Source organism: Fukomys damarensis, unplaced genomic scaffold, assembly GCF_012274545.1.
Source record: "Fukomys damarensis isolate Sample0158 unplaced genomic scaffold, DMR_v1.0_HiC HiC_scaffold_5, whole genome shotgun sequence".
Lineage (NCBI taxonomy): Eukaryota > Metazoa > Chordata > Mammalia > Rodentia > Bathyergidae > Fukomys > Fukomys damarensis.
In genome coordinates, this window is record NW_022900917.1 from 52,007,384 (window position 1) to 52,031,962 (window position 24,579).

Consider the following 24,579-nt stretch of genomic DNA (forward strand, 5'->3'; position numbering starts at 1 on the left):
AGATCAAAAGTAGAATACTGTGTAGCTGAATTTTGATACTTAGGCAAACTCTCATTTTCTGTGTGGATAATCTGGGCTACTTAATTTTGGTTAGTATCATACATGATGTTTAGAGAAAAATGCTTTCTTGTGGGTAAAAAGACACAAAGAGAAACTGTAGCCACCGAAAGTACTTCAACTTTTTATATAGTGAGATTTGCCTTTAATATCTGGCATTAATACAATTAAACATGGTACACAAGTAGTAGTGAAAGGAGTTGGTTCAAAATAGAACTCTTGAGTTGAGTGCCTGGTAAGAAGGAGCAGCACTATGCATAGTATGTCATATAAAGATCAGTTAAACAGGGCTCCTCTCCTGAGGAGCTCAGAGTCCAGAGTAGGTGACACATGTAATCAGAACACTATCTCCTACATGAGTATATAATCCTTGAAATTCACAATTAAATCTCACCTTTTAGACACACTTCTCTCTATATTTTTCTAATATTTTATAAATGTTTTTTTTAAATTGAAAATTGAATGTGTAAATATTTGGCCACTTTAAGACAAATGAGCAACCAATTGAAGATGAGGTTTTCTATAATTTATATGTGCATATATATAAAACTATATTATAGAAAAATATTAGTGTGTTGATAATTTTACTTGGTCTTATCTTGCATCATCTCTCTTATTTTCTCCATTTCCATCTAGAAATTCCATGTGTTATTCTAGTAATTGCATTCCAGATTACTGACTTCTCAAGGTATGTACTACACTGCAGCTTGAACCATATGCTTAGGATTTGATATAGGAAATTAGTGCAAAAAAGTGATTTGGGCAAAAAATAGTTAATGCAATAATTCTGGTTTAAAAGACTAATAATTTGTAATCCAAGGGCATCTGTAAACTAGATCATTTTAATTTGGTACATTGTCTTACTCTAGACCCTAAAAATGAGTCCGTTTGCTTTTGTTCCCATTGTGTAACTCATGAGAACAGGACAAGTTATTAAAAAGTTAGTAAGACTATCTAGTCTCACAGATTTAAATAAACATTGAAACAATGTAGTTTGTGGATGAGTGGAATAAAAGTAGTCAAACAAATAGGAAGTATCTATGGGCCCAAATCAACTTTTCAATATTACAGCTTGGCACAAATTTGAAATTTTGGCCAATAGTGAAATAGGTAAGCACTTGGGAGTCTATTTTTTTAAATTGCTTATCATCTAGCTTGGTGGTTCCCAAAATTTTTGACTATGAAGACACTCACTCTAGTTAGTGGAATTGCTTCTTCTTTAGTCTATAAATAACGACTTGGAAAAGTTATTTCTAGGACTGAGAATTTCATGCACTAGTTTTATGGCTCACTCATATAGATTATGTATTGTAGTGTAGAATAAGAATGGGGGCCAGAGGATCTGTGCATATTCCCATCCTACTTTCTTTTGCTTTTAATTTTTAATTGGATTTCTCCCCCAAAATACATGGAGGATAAATATGATTCAGGGTGAGGTAGTTTAGGTTATGTGAACTACAGAGATATTTTCTGGGAAGGAAACAGGAGAGTTCATTATTGAGTACAAGATAAAACATCTTAAGGCCTGGACCAAGCACCCTTGTCTTAAAATTCATCAATTATTAAATATTTTCTGTAAGATTAGCCATAAATATGACAAGGGAGTAAGGGATTTCTATTTTAATAGATCATAAGTACAATGCATAGTAATTTATCCCACTAGCTCTTTGATTGTTTCCTTTGGGTCTCTTTGGAAGTGTACTTTTTTTTAGAGTAAGAAGGGTTTATTGAGAGATAGCTCCTGAGAGACAGGAGGAATTCTGAGTGGGTTTTGCCATGGCCCTATGTCAGGGAAAATTGATACAGCAAAGTCACAATATGGGTACAACATGGTTCAAACTACCATCAACCTATAATATTACAAGTATTACCACTTAGCTAATATTGATCCAATAAGGAAGTGAGGCACATAGCAAGGGCGTGTGGCTAACATCATTAACCTTGGTTAATATATGACTTTTTAAACAGGAACATTTTGGGAAAGGAATGGTCCAGATGTTCCGGTCACCCACCTGGGTGTCTTATGCATATCTGGACTTAATGGACTGAGAGGTAGTAACTATAGTTTAATCTCATTTCTGTTTATTCCTGAGGGAGGTATGCATCTGTCTATTGTGAGTTTAACTTGAGGCTTTGCCTTCTTCAGATCTGCCTCCAGCCGCAATTCTAATGTCTTTCTTTTTTCTGCTGATTTCCTTAAGAGCTTAGTTGCTCTCTGTGTATTTCTATCTAACTTAGTTGCCTATAATATTCTTTCCTCTGAAGAAGTTTCCCTAACTGTGGTCAGGGGAGAATGGGCATAGTTTCAATCTAGCTGCTTTGAGCTGAAAAGGGTCAGTGTATGAGAGACGCAGTCAGGGCTCTTTTCCAGAGAGCTAATTTAAAAGGCCTTGGAGAAAAGTCAAGTTAGGGTTTAGCAGTTATTAATTCCCTTTACAAAGTCAATCTAGTGTATCCTGGTAAAAGGAGTTCTGCACATTTTTTGTTGATTCCATCTGTATGATCAATTGGACTTTGGCAGCCTCTAGGTGAGTATAAATTTTTTCCCAAAAGATTAAAGTATGTAAAACCAAAGTATGAGAAGTAGAATGAAAGACAGACTGGGGGAAGGAGACACATGCAGACACTGTGTTGCGAGCAGGAGTGTGCACTAACTGGAGGTTGAGACAGTAGTAGTTGCCAACTAGATTTTTATATATTTTATATATGTCACACAAGAAATGCTAACAGGTAGTTTTACAGAGAAACTTGAGACTATGGGCAACATAGCATTTTCACATGACAATCATGATGACATTATTATCTCTGAAACACATTTAAATCTCCATTTTAGTATACAATAAATTTTTAGTCACTTACCTTTGTCTAATAACAAAATATGAAATGACACAAAGAAACTTTCACCTAATTTGTTATCTTTAAACCATTATCTGTTACCAGAGTAAAAGATACTTGTATTTGTACAAGTATAAACAAGTAGAATATACATGTTTATAAATGTACTTTATGGGTTATTAAGCTATTAAGGTTATTAAGAGTTATTATGGTCTGGACTGCACCAATGTTTAGGTAACTCTAACTGTTATAACACAATTGTATAACACACAAACATATACTTGAAATATTATTTACATCTTCTGGTTGGCTATCTCATATTGGATTTTCATGAACATTTCCTCACAAATGGCTGGAACTCAGGTAACTATTTGGAAAACCAGATACTTGAGTATAAAAAGTTTGTGACCATAAACAACTTTAGCTGAATGTCAATAGGAGGATAAAATGTTTTTAGTTCAGTTATTTGAAGGTCTGTACATTTTGGAAATGCAAATATACTATTTAAATACCAGGAGGATAGCAATAATTGGTATGACACCTACAGAGTAATCTTTACATATATTTAGTTTCTACTTAAGACAAATTTTAGACTCTTTTGGTAGGTTTTATAAGGCCTAGCTATCTTGACAAGAAGTAAAGACATCTTCACATCTCTGATAAATTTGGAAACAGAGTTAATGACCACAGACTTATTACCCAATATACAAGTGTATCCCCTTTATACAATAACAAAAATGCCTGCTTAATCAAAGCCAATAAACAGATTAAATTTATATGCCAGGACCAAATTTAAAGAGATATAAAATTTTGATCATTTTATATGTTTAAGGTTTAAACATATATTGTATAAAAAAGAGCAACAATTAGTTACCTTGTACATATTAAATGAATATTGTCTTAACTTTATAAAGTTAACATTAAAGCTTAGATTTACAGCATAGCTTGTATTTAGATGTATAGATACTGTATATATATATATACATATAGATATATAAAATTGTAAACTAAGATATGTAATATCTTAAATATATATCTTATCAAATAGATATTATAAACTAATTGTTGCTTATTTAAGATAATAGTTGCTTATTTAACCAATCATGAACTGATTTCTGAAAACATTTTATAGATTAACATTCAAATAGTCTTTAACTTTTAAGCTTGCTTTTTAGTAACCAAAAAGCTAACAATGAGAACAGTAGGAACTTATGTTAGTAGAATACAGAATCTTTGCTTTTAAATCTAGTTTTGTAAGTTCAACTAAGAACATCTCAGTATTTTTAGAAAATTATGTTTTAGACATAGAAAACTTAACTTTTTAATCATAGCCCAAAACAGTTACTTTAGATGATTCATCATAACAGTTAACACTTTTCAAGCCGTATATGTGCCATATATATTTCACATATATTTAATATAGATTATATTTCATATATATATATATATATATATACATATATGAAAACGTCTTATGGTACACAGACAATAATAGTCAATGCATTTATAAAACTGATTTTTGGTATTATCTTGCTTACCTAACAACCTAGATGGCTATATTTTACCAACTTTAAAGATGTCTTTGCTCTTACCAGGTGATTTAAATTAGCCCACTATGAAACTATATGAATCACAATTATTTAAGATAATGTCCTGAGTATTTATTTATCTATAAACCAACTTAAGTAGACCTTTTGGAGGATAATGTATATTTAAAAGTCAACACACAGAAGCATAGGTATTAACTTAAATCATATGTAACCTTTCTGTTATTAAACTTTAAGGCTTTTATTCCTACTCCGCAAGCCTGTAAGTCTTTATCTGGTAATATCTTAAATGAGTTTTGCTACTCTGAAACCTGTACAAATGATTTTGAATGGAAATCTCAAAAATAACCAAACCAAATCCAAACAAAATGAAACTGTTGCACTCAAAAATATTCTTCTTAAGTGAAATAGCTGCAGGTGCTTTAACTGGTTATTAACACACATCAAATAGACAGATGGATAAACATATAAATACAAAAAATAATTATTTGAAATCAGAGTGCACTCTCACATATATTGGCCAAATTGAACTGCAACAGCCTGTTTATAGTTTTTAGGTTTATAACTCTAGACTAGTCAGAACTTTTCAATGAATGGAGAGCTCTTGTAATAATAGTCAGAAGAGGGGGTGGGGAACAAAACAAAACAAACCCAAAACTCTTTGATACCTGTAAAAGCAAAGACTGTTTTAAGGGTGCTAGGTTGATAGTTTATCTTACTGGAACAGCCACCTACAAAGGACTTTTTGTTGTTGTTTTTGCTTTGATAGCCACAGTTTGATAGCTGCAGCCTAGAGCCAAAAGTGCTGCTTTGATAGCCATATGAAATTGTTCCTTCTAAAGGGACACACTGTTTTTTATATTCACACATGTGTGACATTTATTTCACTTAATAGTATACCTCAATATGTATCCATTTTCCTATGAATGAATCTAATTTCTCATTCTTTATGGCTGAGTAGCACTCCATTTTATAGAAAACCACATCTTCCTTATCCAGTCTCCAACTGGGCAACTGAGCTGTTTCCAAGTTTTAGCTATTATGAATTGTGCCACTGTAACTATGGGTGAGCATATATCACTGTGGTATGATTCTTTTAATTCTTTTGGAAAGATACCCTGCAGAGGGACAGCTGGGTCAAATGGAACCTCTAGTCCTACCTCTTTGAGGTATCTCCATATTGATTTCCACAGTGGTTGCACCAGTCTGCACTCCCACCAACAATGGAAAAGGGTTGCTTTCTTAAAGGGACACATTTTTAAAGGTAATTTCAACTGTTTCTAGGATAGAGGGGTGCTCAGGCCATGTTTAGGCATAGAAAGAGATGTAACACTCTTTGTAGCCACTTATGTATTCTAAGACAGGGGAAGAAGGTCTACTAAGGCTCCACAGGTTAAAGCCTGTACCCACTGCCCAGCAACCACAAATCACACATTAGCAAAAGTACATATGTCAGTTTCTTCCCCCTCTTATACAAAAGAAAACAAAACAACAATAACAACCCAAAAAACAAAACCCAAAAAACAAAACCCAATGAGAACCAGAAATAAAAGGGGAAAGAACAGAGAAATAGGGGCCTTTTTTGAGAGTGAGAGAGAAAGCAGGAAGATCATTGGGTCCATAGACTTTATTAAGTCCTGTAGATAGCATCAGCTATGACTTGATCTTCCAATTGAATATGCATAGTTGGTAAATGATCCAAGCCACCCAAAAATGGTGGCTGCAGGTGGTATACCCTTTCATTTAGAAAGAGTTAAGAACAGTTTAGAAAACCTCCCTCAATCTGAATGTGTTTAGATCCCCTCAGATGTATATGCTTTGAAGGTAGCTTCTTCTAGTGTCACTTACAGGCTGGTTCCCTTCTCTTGGTCTCAGGATTCAGGTGTGAGTGCCACCTGCATGAGAAAAATTGCAAAGTTTCATTTTCCTGAGAGACAGGAGTATGTGTTCCTCATTTAAAGGATTTCCTGTCCTCAATGCCCTTTTAGATGAACACGCATTTTTTAGGGCTTCAAGAGGTTCCAGTTAAAAGGAAAAAAGACTTTCAGAATTGCAGAGAAACACATTACGATTTACTAACAGTGACAGCAACCATCCAAAACAGAGGTGAATGGCTAAAACCTGCCTTTTAGCTTCAGATACACCTAAGAACATGAGCTACAAAGCAATTAAATATTCAAAAAGTGATTCCAGAGAGCTGTCTAAAATAAGTCATCTTGTAACCACCAAACAAGTCATGAAAGGAATAAATGTAAATTCAGCAACTAGTATAGAAGTAAGCCTAACTACAGTGTATACAAAGTAGGAATACAAGGCCCTGCCTGCAAAAATAAAAATGTCCTGTCAAAAAAGCTTAAATATGAAGATATCACAGTCTTTCCAATGTTCTCAAATTAAATCTTTTATCATTTTAACAGCAACAACAAGAACATAAGGTGTAAGCAACTGACACACAAAAGATGACAATTTTTGATTACCTAAATGAGTCACAATCCAGAAATCAGTCAAAATATTTAGGGGTGCCACGAAACAAAAAAACCCTTAACTCCTTCCAAAGATCCCACTCAGGCCTCCAAAATGATATAAAGGAAATATAACTCCCAACGAACTAGATGTCAGATATGCCAAGTTCATGTGCTCTGAAATCAAATGGATTGGCAAGGACAGTGGAGGATAAGAGTAGGAAAGTTTTATAGAGAAATAGCTCTTGACAGACAAGAGGGGTCCCAAGTGGTTTGGCTGGCAAGTGTACTTCTAAGAAATAATTGTATCCTCAATAAATCTCTCTTCTCTTCCTGTAAGTACCTCATAGGCAACTACTGGTTCCTGGAATTCTGACTGGGTGCTCAGGATAAAAAGAAGGAAAAAGAAGCAGCAAAGGTATCATGGATCTAAATATGAAAATTCTAAAATTATAAGATAAAATAGAATATTCTTTTCTGCCCACATCTTGGATTTGGGAATGATTTCTTCAACAACCAACCAAAAAGGAAAACAAAAAAGATAATATCAAAACCAAACTTTAAAAAACCAAGGACTTTTGTAGACCAGTGAAATGATAATAATTTAGAAAATATATAGTGAGTGTTTTGGTGATAAATGTCAGTGGTTCACTAATAAATAATTAACAAGTGGCTTTCCAATGTGGTGTCTTGATGTGTAGGCTTGCCATATTCCATGGTGCAAATAGTCTCAGCATATTCAAGCTACCAACATGGTATCACCAAAGGTAGGATGGAAAGATATGTATTTGCTTTTACAAGTCAATGGAACTGTACCGAGCATAAACTGTGAGGCATTTTGGCACATAAGCACGAGAGACATGAACAAGTGCCTTTGCTGAAGATTGTTGATAAGAGCACACATTGCTGCATCTATTACTATAAAATGGTTTCTATATTATATTAAATGGTTCTCAAAATAAACTGTAGACTGAAACAAGGAAGTTATACAATAGTCACATCACTGGTTAATATAAAAACACATAATGAATATAATAATAAATATATATATATATATAATGGCTATATACTAAGGTTATACTTACCTTTGGAGAATAAGAGGAGGTAATGGTGTGGGAAGAGAAACACAATGATTAGAGTCAGTCAGTATTAAGAATGTCTGGGGGAGAAAGGAACCCTTCTCCATTGTTGGTGGGAGTGCAGACTGGTGCGACCACTACGGAAATCAATATAGAGATACTTCAAAGAGCTGGGATTAGAGGTTCCATTTGACCCAGCCATCCCTCTGCTGGGTATCTTTCCAAAAGAATTAAAAGAATCATATCACAGTGATATGTGCACACGCACATTTATAGCGGCACAGTTTGTAATAGATAAAACTTGGAAACAACCCATTTGCCCATCAGTTGGAGACTGGTTAAAGAAGATGTGGTTTCTCTTTAAAATGGAATACTACTCAGCCATAAAGAATGAGAAATTAGATTCATTCATAGGAAAATGGATACATATTGAGGATATACTACTAAGTGAAATAAATAAGTTACACATCTATAAATACCAAATAGTTTCTCTGGTTTGAAAAACTATAATGGTATTTGAGATGATGATATAATTGACAATGTGAAATAGGAAGAAAAGGGCTAAAGGTGTAGGGGAAACGGGAAGGGTAGGGAAAAGGTAATAAGGGAAAAGAAAAAAATATGAGAAAATGAAAAAATGGAAAGTAAGTTTTTGTAAATAGGGAAAGGAGGAGGGGATGAAGGGAGGGCAGGGATAAAGGGAAAACATGAGAACCAAGACCTGTCATGTAAAGGTACAAGGTCCCAATGATGAATGTAACTGTACTGTATACCTAAAATGTGCCAGTACACTCAAGGAGGAAAAAAAAAGTATGTCTGTAATATTAATTCTTTTCTCACAGTATCTACATGTAGCTTACTTGAATTTTATATGTAGCAGCTATAAAAATCTCATTTAAGTATTCAACTAAAGATTCATAATTATTAATAACAGCTTTTTGTAATCAAAGAGACATCATCAAATTAAACATACACATCAACTGTAAGACTTATCTCAATTGCAGAAACATTAAAATATTTATTCAGACTGTTTCCAAGATTTAGCTATTACAAACTGTGCCGCTATAAAAATGAGCAAGCATATATCGCTGTGATATGATGCTTTTAATTCTTTTGGGAAGATCCCCAGCAGGGGAATATCTGGGTCAAATAGGACCTCTAATCCTAGTTTTTTGAGGTATCTCCATAGGTCGAAAAGGGAAGGGGAAGGGGTAGTCAGAGGGGTAAGGGGAAAGGAAAGAAAGGAATGGAATTAACATGAGAAAAGGAAAAAATGGAAACAAAGTCTTTTAAATAGGGAGGATGAAGGGGTTGTGGGGGTAGGGGAATGGGGGAAAAAATAGAACTAAGATATATCATGTAAAGGTTCAAATTACCAATAATGAATGTCATCATATTGTATACCTAAAATGTACCAATACCTTTAATAAATTAAAAAATTTATTCAGATGTGCTCAAAATGAAGAAATATGATAAGCTACCTGGGAGGTTTAGCTGTTACCAGACATATAATTCTATTATTTTTTGATAGTAGGCAGGAATTTAAAAGAAAACACAATAAGTCTTAATGTATCTGGAGGTATATTATCTTCTCAAAATTCTCAATATATAACAAAAATTATAAAATGTTTTTATTTACATGGGGTTGGTGGATAATATAAAGACATTTAACAGAAACCCCAAGAACTTTCTAGCCCCAATCTCTTATAATATAGAGAGAAGTAGATAGGCTGGGGATTTAGCTCAGTGGTTCTGGCGCCTGCCTTGCAAGCACAAGGACCTGAGTTCAAACCCTGATATAAAAAAAAAAAAAAAAAGCAGTGGAGAAGGAGTAAAAAATATTGAGTGGCAAATTTCACTTGCTTTGATAAAATTGCTTATATGAAAAGGGAGAAAATGGGAAACAACACTGTGCAGCAATGATGGTCTGTAACAACTGATGAACAATAACAGAACCAGAGACAGCACAGCTGACCCTCTGGGACAGTCCTGGGATTTGTTCTAGGATCCTTTGCCTTGGAGACTACCAAAATCCTTAAATTCTCAAATCCTTTCTATAAAATGGCACAATATTTGCATATAAATTATGTAGACTTCCAGAGATTTACAATAATCTCTAGATTACTTAAAATGTCTAACACAATGAAAATGCTCTGTAAATAGTTATTTTATTGTATTTTTAGGGAATAATGGCCTATACATGTTCAGTAGAGACAGTTTCTTTAGAAATATTTTCACTCTTTTGTCCATCAACTGGTGACTGGATAAAGATTTTTTTTTTAATAAAAGAGAGCACTACCCAGACATAAAGAGTGAGAAACTAGAGACATTTATAGCTAAATGGATGTATATTGAGGACATACCTTTAAGTGAAATTAATAGGACATGTGTAAATACTGAATAGTTTCTCTGGTGATAAACTAAAAGTGTAAATAAGAATAAAAATGTATAATTGATATTGTGTAATAGGAAAAAAGGTGTCAAGGTGTAGGGGAAATAGCAGGGGCAGGGGAAAGGTACAAAAGAAAAAGAAAAAATAAGAGAAAAGGAAAAAATGGAAACAAAGTCTTTGTAGATAGGGAAGGGTGAAGGGGTTGAAGGGAGGGCAGGGGTATGGGGAAAAATAAGGCAAGATACATGGTGTAAAGGTACAAGATCCCAATGATGAATAACTATTGTGTATCTAAAATGTACCAATAAAAAAAAAATATTTTCACTCTACATTGATTGAATCTGTGGATATGGACCTCACCATGGACACATAGAACCAATTGTACTGTGAAGCTACTGCAAACCACTGCCACCTAGTGAAAGGACAAACTGCCTTACAACTCTCAATTGGCCTTTAAGCTCTCAAAAGTATAATATCTTCTTAGCGGTTTAATTTTTTTGTTTACTTGTTTTGTGCAGCACAGCGCAAACCAATGTAGCTCCAAAACAATGGTGGTAAAATCATGGCACGTGCATCACAGCTCTTTGCTGTCATTGAAAGCTCTAAAAGGTTTGCCATCATTGCTCTAGAATAACCAAGAAATTGCAACATGTGTTTTCTCCAGTATTCTCAAAGATGCAAGATTTAGAAACATTTTTTTAAAGTCTTAGCTTAACATGGAAATATGCCAAGAAAATGAGACATCATTTTCCTGAAAGATAGCTCAGCTCTCACATTTTCAGGCAGCCTGAATCCTTCTTGTGGTGTAGTCATTTAAAAAGTTAGTAATGGCAAAGGGTATCAGAACTCCCAACTTGAAACCATAATACAAAGCCACTGTGTTAAAAACAGCATGGTACTGGCAAATAAACAGACCAGAGTGTCAGTGGAATAGATTAGAAGATACAGAAACAACACCAGATGTGCTCAGCTATCTCATCTTTGAAAAAGGAGCCAACTATCTTCACTGGAGGAAAGATAGCCTCTTTAATAAATGGTGTTGGAAAAACTGGCTTTCAACTTGCCAAAGATTAATACTAGATCCTTATCTTACACCATGCACTAAGGTAAAATCCAAGTGGATCAAAGAGCTAAACATCAAAACAGAAACACTAAACTTACTGGAAAGTAAATTAGGTAGAACTCTTGAACGTAGGCATAGGAAAAAAACCTTATGAACAAATCCTCAGCAACAGGAGAACTTGCACAAAGAATCAACAACTGGAATCTCATTGTATTAAAAAGTTTTTGCATTACAAGAGAAACCACCAACAGCGCTAAGAGATAACCCACAGTGTGGGAATAAACTTTTACCAGCTACTCCTCAAGCAAAGGACTACTATCTAGAATATATAAAGAACTCAAAAAATCAAACCTCCCAAATACAAAGACCCAATTCAAAAATGGGAATCTGAATGAACAGACAGTTTCTCAGAAAAAGAAGTAAAATATATGAAAATAAATATATGAAAAAATTGTTTAACATCACTGGCCGTTCAAGAGATTCAGATGAAAACAACATTGAGATTCCACCCTACCCCAGAAAGAATGGCTTCTATCAAGAAATCAGCCAATAACAAATGCTCACAGGGCTGGCAGGAACGCTTCTCCATTGTTGGTGGGAGTGCAGACTGGTGCAACCACTGTGGAAATCAATATGGAGATTTCTGCAAGAACTAGGATTAGAGGCCCCATTTGACCCAGCTATCCCTCTGTTGGATATCTTCCCAAAAGAATTTGAAGAATCATATCACAGTGATATATGCACGCCCATATTTATAGCGACACAGTTTGTAATAGCTAAAACATGGAAATAACCCAAATGCCCATCAACTGGAAACTGGATAAAGAAGATGTGTTTATTTTTTTTCCTATCAAATGGAATACTACTCAGCCATAAAAAATGAGAAACTAGAGACATTTATAGCTAAATGGATATACATTGAGGCTATACTCTTTTTTTTTTCCTCATTGAGTTTATTGGTACATTTTAGGTATACAGTACAGTTATATTCATTTTTTGGATCTTGTACCTTTACATGACAGGTCTTGGTTCTCATTTTTTCCCCTTGTTCCTGCCCTCCCTTCACTGCCTCCTCCCCTCCCCATTTACAAACACTTTATTTCCATTTTTTTCATTTTCTCATATTTTTTTTTGTTTTCTCTTATTACCTTTCCCCTGCCCTTCCCACTTTCCCTACACCTTTAGCCCTTTTCTTCCTACTTCACATTGTCAATTATGTCATTAGTATCTTATGTACTATTATAGTTTTTCACACCAGAGGAGGCTATACTCTTAAGTGAAATAAATAGGACACACGAGTAATACCAAATAGTTTCCCTGGTGTGAAAAAATAGAAGTGTAAATCAGGTTCAAATGGTATAATTGAGTGTGAAATAGGAAGAAAATGGCTAAAGGGAAAGTGGGAAGGGGAGGGGAAAGGAAACAAAGGAAAAGAAAAAATGTGAAAAAAAGAAAAAAAAAGGAAACAAAGTCTTTGTAAATAGGGAGGGGTGAATGGAGTGAGGGGAGGGCCGGGGTATGGGGAAAAAATAATAACCAAGACCTGTCATGTAAAGGTGCAAGATCCTAATGATAAATGCAACTGTATTGTTTGCTTTAAAAGTACCAATAATGGGATAAAAGGTGGTAATGTAACATTTTTCTACAAGATTTTGATTTTCAAGCAATTTTTGTCTTAGTCTTATAATACTTTTTCAGTTAGAAGAGGCTGGAATTGTTATGAACCTCAAAAGGATGATGAAAACCTATAAATGACCTGCTTGATGTCTACACAGCAAGTCATTTCCAGAGCCAAGAATAAAGTCAATCTGTCCCAAAGACTAGGCTTCTCCCATGTTTTCTATGAACTTATGTCAAAAGGCTCTATGATCATGAAGACTTCTTTTAGGGTAGGAGTAATTTGATCCAGCTTAAGAAGTCCTTTTTGAGGGTTTCGTTTATGACAGAATTTGGCAAACTGTAGCCCACAGGAAGAAGATACTGCTCCCTGTGTAAAGCATTTTCTTTGTAAAACACGGGGAAGTCATCACCATCATGACATAATCAAATGCAATATCCTGAAGAGATTAAAAGCAATCATCAACACAGTTAGCCAATTACACTGTGAGAAAGGATTTATGGCAAAATGTGACAAATATAAGCATAAAAAGAAAAAACAGAGCTTGAGGAAGCCTACAATCAATTTGAAATTTCCTTCTTGGGAAATCTGGGTTGAAATTACTCTGTTCTTGAGGTAGATTGCCAAATGAAATACAGGAAGTCTAAATATAACATAGAAACATATATTTAAAATCACTCTTTATCTAAAATTCACATTTATCCAGGTGTCCTGTTTTATATGCTAAGTATGGCAGCTTTATGTTAGTGTTCTCCCATGAACAATGTCACCACCAGGTCTAGTTAAAATAAAAAGAAGCTTGCAGGAGACATTCCCTAACTTCCCTGATAAAAAATGTCAGGAAGGAGAAAATCTCCTATGCCTTCTTTTTCATCCCCGGATGTAGAAAGTAGCTTTGTTGTAATACTTTGGTACTTAAATGTACCCCCAAAGCCCAAGGGTTAAAGGCTTGGTCCCCAGCTTGGCACTACTGGGAGGAGGTAGGACATTTAAAAGTAAGGCCTAGTGGAAGGAAGTTAGACTATTGGATGTGTGCCATTAAAAGGGATCTTGGGACCCTGGCTTCTTCTGTTTGCTATCTAGCTGCCCTAAGATGACTAGTCTCTTTACCATCTACTCTGCCATGATGTACTACTCTACCACTGCTCCAAAAACAGCAGGCTGTCTGATCACGAACTGAAACCTCTGAAACCATGAGCCTGGATAAGACTTCTTTCTAAAAGTTTATTAGCTCATGTATCTTATCACAGTCATGGAAAACTGAATAACACATATTGAAACAGTGTCCTAGAAGACACAGCCTTTGTCTCTCCTCTTCTCCTGACCTAATGTATTGAAGTTTCTCTCTGCTAACTATTGTATCTTTAACAAAGGAAACAGTCATTTTTAGATCACCGTGAAGTTTCTACCAAGGCTTGTGAAGCAGCAAAGACATTAAAAGTGTGAATTCCTTTTTCTTTTCTCAGTAAAACAATAGCACCTATTCTGTCTCCCTTTGTATTTACATTTACATACACAGAGGCATATAACTTTATGTTTATATCTTTTATGTGGAATTATGCTTCCAACACAAACTAGTAAAATTATTATCTTGGGCCATATTTTGTTCAGTATCTATGCCTCACATGGCTGATATTTTGGAATGTGGATATAAAACAGGTCTATTCCTTGCTATCATAGAATTTGTAGTCTCGTGGAAGTGGGTCAGATAGTTATAAATTTTAATGTGTGGTTAATAATGTTATGGAGAAGTCCAAGATGTTTTTGGTTACAAAACCACTTGAATCTTCTATACAATTAAAACACATTTTGGGAGAATTTATTTTGACTAACATTTATTGTGCTCTCAAACATTTATCCTTTGCACCTCCTGAAATAATTCTCTAAAACCAAGCAGTGGGAATTTGAGAAACAAGTCAATATCTGACATCCACTTGGGGGCCTGTCTGGCTGCTTGTTTGATCTGAAATGGATCTATGAAAATACTAATGAAATTATTTTAGGAATTAAGACAAGTATGAGAGCAAATTACTTTCATCTTTGTAACTAGAAAAAGGAAAACAAATTCAGGAATAAAAATACAGTTAGGATTTTTGAAGAAAATAGTTTAATTAAAATACAGGAGTTAAGCTGTGGGGCTCCAGTTATGAAGCGCATGTAGGCATGCGTGCCATTGTGAGATACAGAGATGCCTGAGGATTGTAGAATGCCAGGGTTATTGACTCTGCTTCATAGACTTGATCTTGCATGGGGATTTTTCTACATTAAAACACAGTGATATCTAGAATAGGGGGAGAGTATTAATGAAACAATATCTTGGCACTGTAGTTAAGTAAACCATACCTATAACTAGGGTTGTGAGTAGTGTTTGATATATTCACGAGCAGATTGTACAAGTCCAGTTCAAATTAGCATGTGTAACTTTGGGTCATAGAGAATTCTTTTTTAAGCAATAAAACAAGAATTTACTGACTGCTGGAAAACTAAGCCACATTGAATACACCTTCCAAAGGCCCTACCCAGTCTATCGCTGCTAAAATGATAGCAGATGTTTGCACCTGAGTCATATTCAACAATGTGAAATTAAGATTGAAATTTATTTTTCATCAGACCCTTCTAGGATTTTATGACTTTATATCATGTCCAATTACTTTAAAGAATCACATGACCATTTTTGTATTGTAAAATGCAAAAATACCATTATTCAAAAATGAATTTATCAGGCCAGGGATTTAGCTCTGTGGTTCCAGCGCCTGCCTCACAAATGCAAGGACCGGAGTTTAATCCCAGGTACCCCCCCAAAAAAAGAGAGAATTTATCAATTTTATTCCTTTTCCTAAACACACTGCCTCAATACTAGAGCTATACTAGTTATTTGTAGCAGCTTTTAGTTCAACAGTTTAGAAAGATCCAACTAGCTTGGAAAATAAGGTTTCAATACCTGTTAACTGAAAACCGGTTATGTTCTTTTATAAGCATACACATATGTGCATACAATTTAATTAAAATACAAGTTTCTTACAATGAAGTCATTGTTTGGAATGAATTTACAAGACCTATGGATAAAAACAGAAACAGCTTATTCATTGGTTTCTTTGTTTTAGTCTGTTTGGATCATTGCTGTGCTCTTAATTTCCAGAATACTAACTAGCACATAGAAGACAATGAATGTTTGTTGAATGAATTTTTAAGAGGAAAAAAAATGGAAAGATATACTTGAGAAAAGAAAATGAGAGGGGAGGAGGGTGTGAAGGGAAGGCAGGGATAAGGGGAAAAATGAGAACCAAGACCTGTCATGTAAACGTACAAGATCCTAATAATGAATGTAACTGTACTGTATACCTAGAAAGTACCAATAAACTCAATGAGGGGAAAAAGAAAAGAGAAAAGAAAATGAAGCACAAGTAACTTTTCTTTCTTCCTTGTCCTTCTTGCCTTTGCTGTTTTCATTTGTGTATTTAATAAATACTAATTTAGAAGTGGTTACTATATGTGAGTCCATGTCCTAGGCTCTGGGAACTCAGCAATGAAACTGATAAACATCATGTCTAGCCTCTGGGACACTAACTAGTTCGAATCACTCTGCATACTGTAAGTTATGTGTCTTCAAGGTGAAACCCGCAGGGCTGGTAGAGATGAGGAAGTTGGTGCCTTGCTGTATTCAAGTCAATCTTATTTATAACTAAGTGCACCTGTCAAATCTTCTCCCTGCTCCTCAAAATATAGGCTCTGTATCCCCAAAAGATTCTACTAATTGTTTCCTGAATATATCTTACTAAATATCCTCAAGTGCTTGCATGCAATCTGTATATTTGTGTATATAGCATATGGGTGTACGTTTTGAAACACAGCAACAAAATGAATGCTGTGAGTTCTATCCTCTCCTCCATGGCCAGGACATTACTGTTTCCTGTATCTGTGTATTGCTCTTCAATTCTTTTTAAAAAATGTATTTCTTATTTTACAAGATCTTGAGTTGCAATGTGGCATTTTTCATTTAATCATATTTGTTCCCTCCTCTTATACTTCCTTTGCATTCCTCCTCAATTCCATTGAATTCTCCTATCTCTTTATAATTTCCCTCCTTAATTTTGGCTTGTGGTTGGTTTGTTGTTGTTTCTCAAGTATTTTAAGATTTCTCATAAGGTTATTTACTTGGGATTATTCTGTTTTCCTAATTTGAATGTTGACTGTGATGAATTTTCCTCTTAGAACTGCTTCAATAATGTCCCAGAGGTTTTGTTGAGTTGTGTAGTCACTGTCATCAAACTCTAGAAATTTTAAAATTTCTTCTGTTATCTCTTATGTGACCCATTGGTTGTTTAAGAGTATGTTGTTAATTTTCCCGGAGATTTTTGCCTTTTCTGAAGTTTATTCTCTCATTGATTTCTATTTTCATTGCACAGTGGTGTGATAGTATGCATGGGGTAATTTTAATTCTTTTATATTTACATAAGCAGGTTTTGTGGACTAGTAAGTGATATGGTTTAGAAAGAGCACCATGTGCTACTAAAAAGAAGATATACACTGTTGTAGAGGGGTGGAATACTGTCAATATGTCTATTAAGCTCATAGGTTCAAGGATGTATTTTGGATATGATACTTCTTTATTGCTTTTTTGTTTAGTTGATCTCTTTGCAAAAGTGGGGTGTTAAAATCATTACTATGATTGTGTTAGTGTTTATGTGATCTTTTAAATTCATAATTTTGTGGTATTATATAGATATGTTCTCCAGTATTTGCTGCATATATATTTATCAATGTTATCTCTTTTTTTGTTGAATTATTCCTTTAGTATGTAGTGACTTTCTTTTCTAATCACTTTTAGTTTCAATTTTATCATATCTAATATTAGAAGTGCTACCCTTGCTTCTTTTTGGTGTTCTGGTACATGAAATATTGTTTTACATCCTTTAATTTTTAGTCTAGAAATATCTTTTTGATTAAATGAGTTTATTGTATGCAACAGAATGATAGATTCTGTTTTAAAACCCAGCCTGCCAACCTGTGCCTTTAACTGGAGATTTGAGTCTGCTAACATTGAGAAATAGTACTGAGATTTGTTGATTGTTTAATGTCATTGCCTTCTTTATCTTTTAGTGAATTTTTTTGTTTTTCTTTTCTTAACTTTTTTGCTTCCATTTATCCATTCATCTTATTTGGAGGATTTCTGTCATTTGTGTTTTTGGCTGTGTTGTTGGTTCTGCCTTTCTTGTCAAGAATATTATTAAGTACCTAGGAATCAATCTAACAAAGGAAGCAGAAGACCTCTACATAGAGAACTACAACAGCATGCTGAAAAAAAGAGATCACAGAGGATATACAAAAATGAAAAGATATCCCTTGTTCCTGGGTAGGAAGAACCAATACAGTGAAAATGGCCATACTACCAAAATTGCTATACAGATTTAATGCAATCTCTATTGAAATCCCAACAGTATATTTCACAGAACTAGAGAAAACAATACAAAATTCATTTGGAACTAGAAGAGACCTAGAATAGCAAAAGCCATTCTAGGCAACAGAGACATGGCAGGGGGTATCACAATTCCCAACTTGAAGCTATACTACAAAGCTATGGTGTTAACAACAGTAAACAGACCTGAGGATCAGGGGAACAGATTAGAAGATGCAGAAATAACTCCAGACATACTCAGCTATCTCATCTTTGACAAAGAAGCCAACCATCCTCACTGGAGGAAAGATAGCCTCTTCAATAAATTGTATTGGAAAAACTGGATTTCAACTTGCCAAAGATTAAAATTAGACCCTTATCTTTCATCATGCTAAACTAAAATCAAAGTGGATTAAAATCTAAATATTAAAACAGAAACACTAAACTTGTTAGAAGATAAGCTAGAGGGCTGGGGATTTAGCTCAGTGATTCCGCCGCCTGCCTCACAAGTGCAAGGTCCCAAGTTCCATCCCCAGTACCAAAAAAAGAGAAGATAAGCTAGATAGAACTCTTGAAGACATTAGCATAGGAAAAGACTTTATGAACAAATCCTCAGTAGCATGGGAACTAGCCCAAAGAATGAACAACTGCGATCTCATCTTTTAAAAAGGCCTCTGCACTGCAAAAGAAACCCTCAACAGAACTAAGAGACAACCTACACTGTGGGAAAAAATTTTTACCAGCTGTTCCTCAAACGAAGGTCTATTATCTAGAATATACAAAGAACTCAAAAAATCAGGTCCCCCAAATATAAAGATTCAATTCAAAAATGGGTATCTGAAATGAATAGATACTTCTCAGACAAAGAAGTAAAAGCAGCAAATAAATATATGAAAAAATGTTCAACATTACTGGCCATTCAAGAGATGCAGATGAAAACAACATTGAGTTTTCATCTTACCCCAGAAAGAATGGCTGCTATCAAGAAATCAAACAATAACAAATGCTGGCTGAGGTGTGGGGAGAAAGGAACCCTTCTTCATTGTTAGTGAGAGTGTAGACTGGTGCAACCACTGTGTAAATCAATATGGAGGTACCTTACAGAACTAAGATTGGAAGTCCCATTTGACCAGCCATCCCTCTGCTGAGTATCTTCCCAAAAGACTTCAAAGAATCATACAACAGTGATACATGCTCACCCATGTTTATAGCGGCACAGTTTGTAGTAGGTAAAATTTGGAAACAGCCCAATTACCCATCAACTGGGGAGTGGATAAAGATTTTTTTTAATAAAAGGGAGTACTACTCAGAAATAAAGAATGAGACACTAGAGACATTTATAGCTAAGTGGATGCACATTGAGGACATACTCTTAAGTGAAATTAATAGGACTTATATGTGTAAATACCATATAGTTTCTCTGGTGTGATAAACTAAAAGTGTAAATAAGAATAAAAATGTATAATTGATGTTTTGTAATAGGAAGAAAAGATCTAAAGATATTGGGTGAATGGGAGTGGTAGGGGAAAGTTAAAAAGGGAAGAGAAAAAATAAGAGAAAAGGAAGAAAATGGAAACAGTCTTTGTTAATAGGGAAGGGAAGAGGGGGAAGCTAGGGGAATAGGGAAAAAATAAGAACCAAGATATGTCATGTAAAGGTACAAGATAGCAATGATGAATGTAATTGTATTGTATATCTAAAATGTACCAATAAAGATTCAGTTTATTTTTAAAAAAGGATATTATTAAGTATGTTCTTGAATGCTTGTTTAGCACTCAAATATCTTTCAGTCAGGTCTTTTTCATGGAAATACCTTATTTCTCCATCTACTTTGAAGGATAGCTTTGCTGGATAAATTAGTCTGTTGGATATTATTTGCTCTTCTATCTTGAAATGCTTCCCTGCAATCTCCTCTGTGCTTTAGGCTTTGTGTTTGAAAAGTCTGTTGTGTTTCTAATTGGTTTACCTTTAAATGTAATTTTTTATTTTTATCTGACTGCTTTTAAAATTCTAGGCTTTTTTTAGGATATCTGGTAACTGAATAATGGTATTCCTTGGTGAGTTTCTTTTTTCATCATATTTGTTTGGTGTTCTGTAGTGTTGCTTACTTGTATTTTAAACTTATATTTGGGAAAATTTCCTCCATGATTTCTTTAAGCATATTAGTATATCCATCTGTGTTATATTCTGGTTTTTATTTGACTCTAATTATACTTAGATTGGTCTACTTATTGTCATTTAGTAGCTGCTGGATTATTTTCTTTTATTTTCTTTGTGGCCTTGTTGAGCATTTCATCATAATTCACTATTTTGACCTCAATTTTAGACACTTTCTTCACATTGGTCATTTCTGCAATTTATGAATTTTTTATACAGTTTTTTATTTCAAATATTTCTGTGGCATTTTTTTGGGGGGGATTCTGTATCCTTGTTGACTCTAATTTTCAAGTGAGAACTGCTTTTGTTACCTCATCCAGTTTTTTACTCATTTTGCTTGTATTCACCATGTGCATATTTATAGTGAAATTGATGTGAACTTTTGGTTCATTTTTTCTTTGAACTCATCTAGTTTCTTCATCCCTTTTATAAACCTTTTGTAGAGTTCCACTATGTGGCTTTTGTTTTCCTCTCCCTTTGTGACACCTTTCTCTGCCTTATGAGAGTTGGGAAAACTCAGGGATCTTTTATTTGCCATGATTCCTTATATTCCTATATGTATGCATAACTGTGTTTTATGTTTGTTTATATATTATGTGTGCATATTCTATATTCCCACCCTTTCCCCCCTCATTTTCTAGAGAGGGGTACTAGAGGTTGAGGTCTAGAAGTGTGAGGAGAGCTTGTAGCTTATATAGAGATTTTTTTATTTTTAGTAGGGAGAAAGAAGAAATGATGGAGCAGCAAGTGCCAGCAACTCAACTTTTCCAGGACAAAGTGCTTGGAGTCTGGGAAATGGTAGTGGAGAGAAATCAAAGTGAGAGAACATTACTTGGGAACCAGGAGTGAACTGACAGAGGAGAAAAAATGGATTAAAAGATGCAGAAGAAATAGAACACATCACAGAGAGGAGGGAGGACCTTCTGTAAACCACAGATGAGAACAGCTGGCTAGCCAGCATCTGGGAGACAAAATAAAACTAAAACATTTTTACTCATGGAGAACTGCATCGGGACTGAGAGAATCAGCAGCAATTGGAACCAAAAAAGAAAATGTAGGAGCTTGCTTCCAGAGTGGCCTTCCACTCTCAACAGCTGGTGAGTGACCTTGGTCCAGTGTTTACCACCATAATTGCACAATGAGAGCTGGCAGAGATGTCATTGTAGGGAAGGGCTCAATGTTTGAGCTTTTCTGTATGTTGTGGCTGATGCTACTCCTTTGCTATTTTAATATATGCTGCCTCTGTCATGCAGTGCTTTTCCTGTGGTTTTCCTATAAACTAGGCATTAAGAATTCCATAGGTAAATATTTTCTTTTCTCCCACAGTGCCTTGCATTACACTTAGTAGATGCGTAAGAGTTACTATTATTAGTGCAAAGCTCTACTGTGAAGAGAAACAGTGCAGTGGGGGGAACAATGAATAGGATTTCAAAACCTATATTTAATTTTAGACCAATGATGAATTACAGTGCATAGCCCTGGGCAGAGTAATTAATCTCTATGATCATTTTTGACCACACACACGTGCCTGTGCACCCCCCCATATTTTAATGAACATTAAATAAGATGCCTGGAAATCTGGCACGTAGTGTTTTCTCATATTTACTTACCTGATTTATGTATGATATAGCCAAACACAATGAATGTATTATTTTTACTTTTATTATTTTTACTTTAATTTTTAAAATTATTTTTACTTAAGTTTTGCTTTTATTATTTTTACTCAATACATTCAAGACTTCATTGATGACATAGAGAAATACTTGCTATGACATATGAAAAAGTCTCAAATTCCTGGGCAAGGATTTTTACCCAGTCATATCCTTATGATTTTGAATTATGGATTAGAGCTCATATTCTCTTAATTTCTTGGGGTGCAAGGAATCTCTGTCTCAGTGTAACTGAACCACATAATTTATAAAATTAATAAGTTGATAAAATTGAGTGGGAGGTCTGATTCATACATTTAGTTTCTAATTGGGCAACTCAAAAACAACAAGGTTGAATTTCAAGCAAATCCTTGAGATTAGTCACCTGAAGATGCCTTCCACATTATGCTGATGACATGGAGTGTCCTTACTACTGTCTTATGAAAAATAATTCTTTTAAAAACATTTTAAATAGAGATTGTGTTTGTATAACTAATAAGGGATTATTCATGTCATTCTAGAATTTCATTAACATTTCAAAATCTTTCATGTGACAAGCAATATAGATTCTTATCTATGGTATTAATTTTTGGATGAGGAAATCTCAGAAAGATTTTTTGGTTTCTCCGCTGTTGCACGTCAAGTTCATCATGGAGCCTAGATTAACTCTCCTGGTCTCTTAAATATGAGTCCTGGATCCTTTTCATAAAATGCTGTTGCCTTTCGGTTTTCATTGTTTTAATATAGTACTTTTTAAACTTTTAAAGAGTTTTATTTGTTTTGAATTGGCATACAACAATTATAAAAATTTATGGGATATGTAATACTTTAGTACCTGTATACACTGTGTAATGACAACTCAGGGTAATTAGCATATGTATAACCTCAAATATTTATCATTTCTTAGTGATAAGAACATTTAAAAATCCTCTAATTTTTTTTGAAATGTACAATATAACATTAACTACAGTCATCCTACTATACAATAGAACACCAGAACTTACTCCTCCTGAGTATAACTTTGTACTCAATAACCACTCCCTTTACCAATATTAGTCATCTTTAAGTTAACTAAGAGCTATTGGAACTACAGAGTTTATGTTCACTTTTTTCTCAGTAACTTTTTTTTATGTTCAGTCAAACACAGCAACACTTTATTAACAAGGAAAGAGTAATATGATCACAAGGAAATACTCAAAAGTCTAAAATGAATGATATCTGGGGCAGCATAAAATGAATACCAACAAGGGTAGGTACCCTAACATGTCTCACAGCTGTTGAATGAAAGTGGCTTTAGCTAACAAAAGATGAGCAACATTTACATCACAAAGCCACTGTAAAATACTTCATTACTCTGGGAAGGTAATGAACTGTCATAACCCATAACTAGAAAGAAGAGCCATTTAAGTGCATTAATTGGGTCAACCAGTTCTGTTAGGTTTTACTACTGTATGGTATTGATTTCCTCTCTACATAATGTCATCAACTTCCATATTCTTTATTTTTTTTAATCTTTCACATTCTCCATAGGAACATTAATCTTTTTGATTGAAATACTCCAAACCCCTCTGACCTCTGACACTGAGTCTAACCGTGAACTACTTGCAGCATAGATGTATTTTCTCAAAGTCTTCAGTGGTGCTAAATCAGCAAGTTAACATAGTCTGAAAATGCAAATGATAAAGGGCACAAAGCTGCCACATAAAGGAGAAGTATCCCATGTTCTTGCATCACATGACAGAGAATTTGTGGTTAAAATTATTTAAGACATTGGCTGCCGTCTGTTTGTGGCCACTCATTTAGCTAAGTGAAGAACACCAGTGTTTTAATAAGGTCCCTTTTTGCCCATGATATTTCTAAGCAAATATTTGGAATGCTCAGAAGATTCCACTTTTAGTCTCCCAGAGCCTCCTGAAACATAATTTAGAGTGGGACTTGGTAGGAACAAGTGTCTTCAATCTTCAGACTCTAGTTAAAACAGCAGAAACAGTTTCTGTTTAAATCCTGGGAAACCTCAGGAAATGTGCCTTATTTGTGAAATGGAAAGAAGATATCAACAAAGACAAAGAACGCAACAGATATCAAGGTGGGTAATGCTGATGATTTTCAGTCCTCATAATGTGTGCAAAACTATGTGGGACAAGTAGGCCAAATCAAACTAGACAAGTTTGAGAAAGATGTTTTCCTATTTGATGCACAAGAAGTTAATTTATGGAAATGGGATAAAAGAGGGAGTAGTTCTATGCTTCTCACTGTGTTACCTTTATTATGTTCCTAGTGTCACTGAGACTAGCTTAAAAACAGCCTGGAATGAGAAGATTCCTA

General features: G+C 34.5%; 1 long non-coding RNA gene across 1 annotated transcript; it reads left to right on the forward strand.

Annotated features, from left to right (window-relative positions):
- Positions 1-715: 715 nt before the first annotated feature.
- LOC104873811 lies at positions 716-21,636 on the forward strand. Its single transcript, XR_783592.1, has 3 exons — positions 716-745; positions 7,242-7,319; positions 21,322-21,636. It is a non-coding gene; the product is annotated as an uncharacterized LOC104873811 (long non-coding RNA).
- Positions 21,637-24,579: the final 2,943 nt, after the last annotated feature.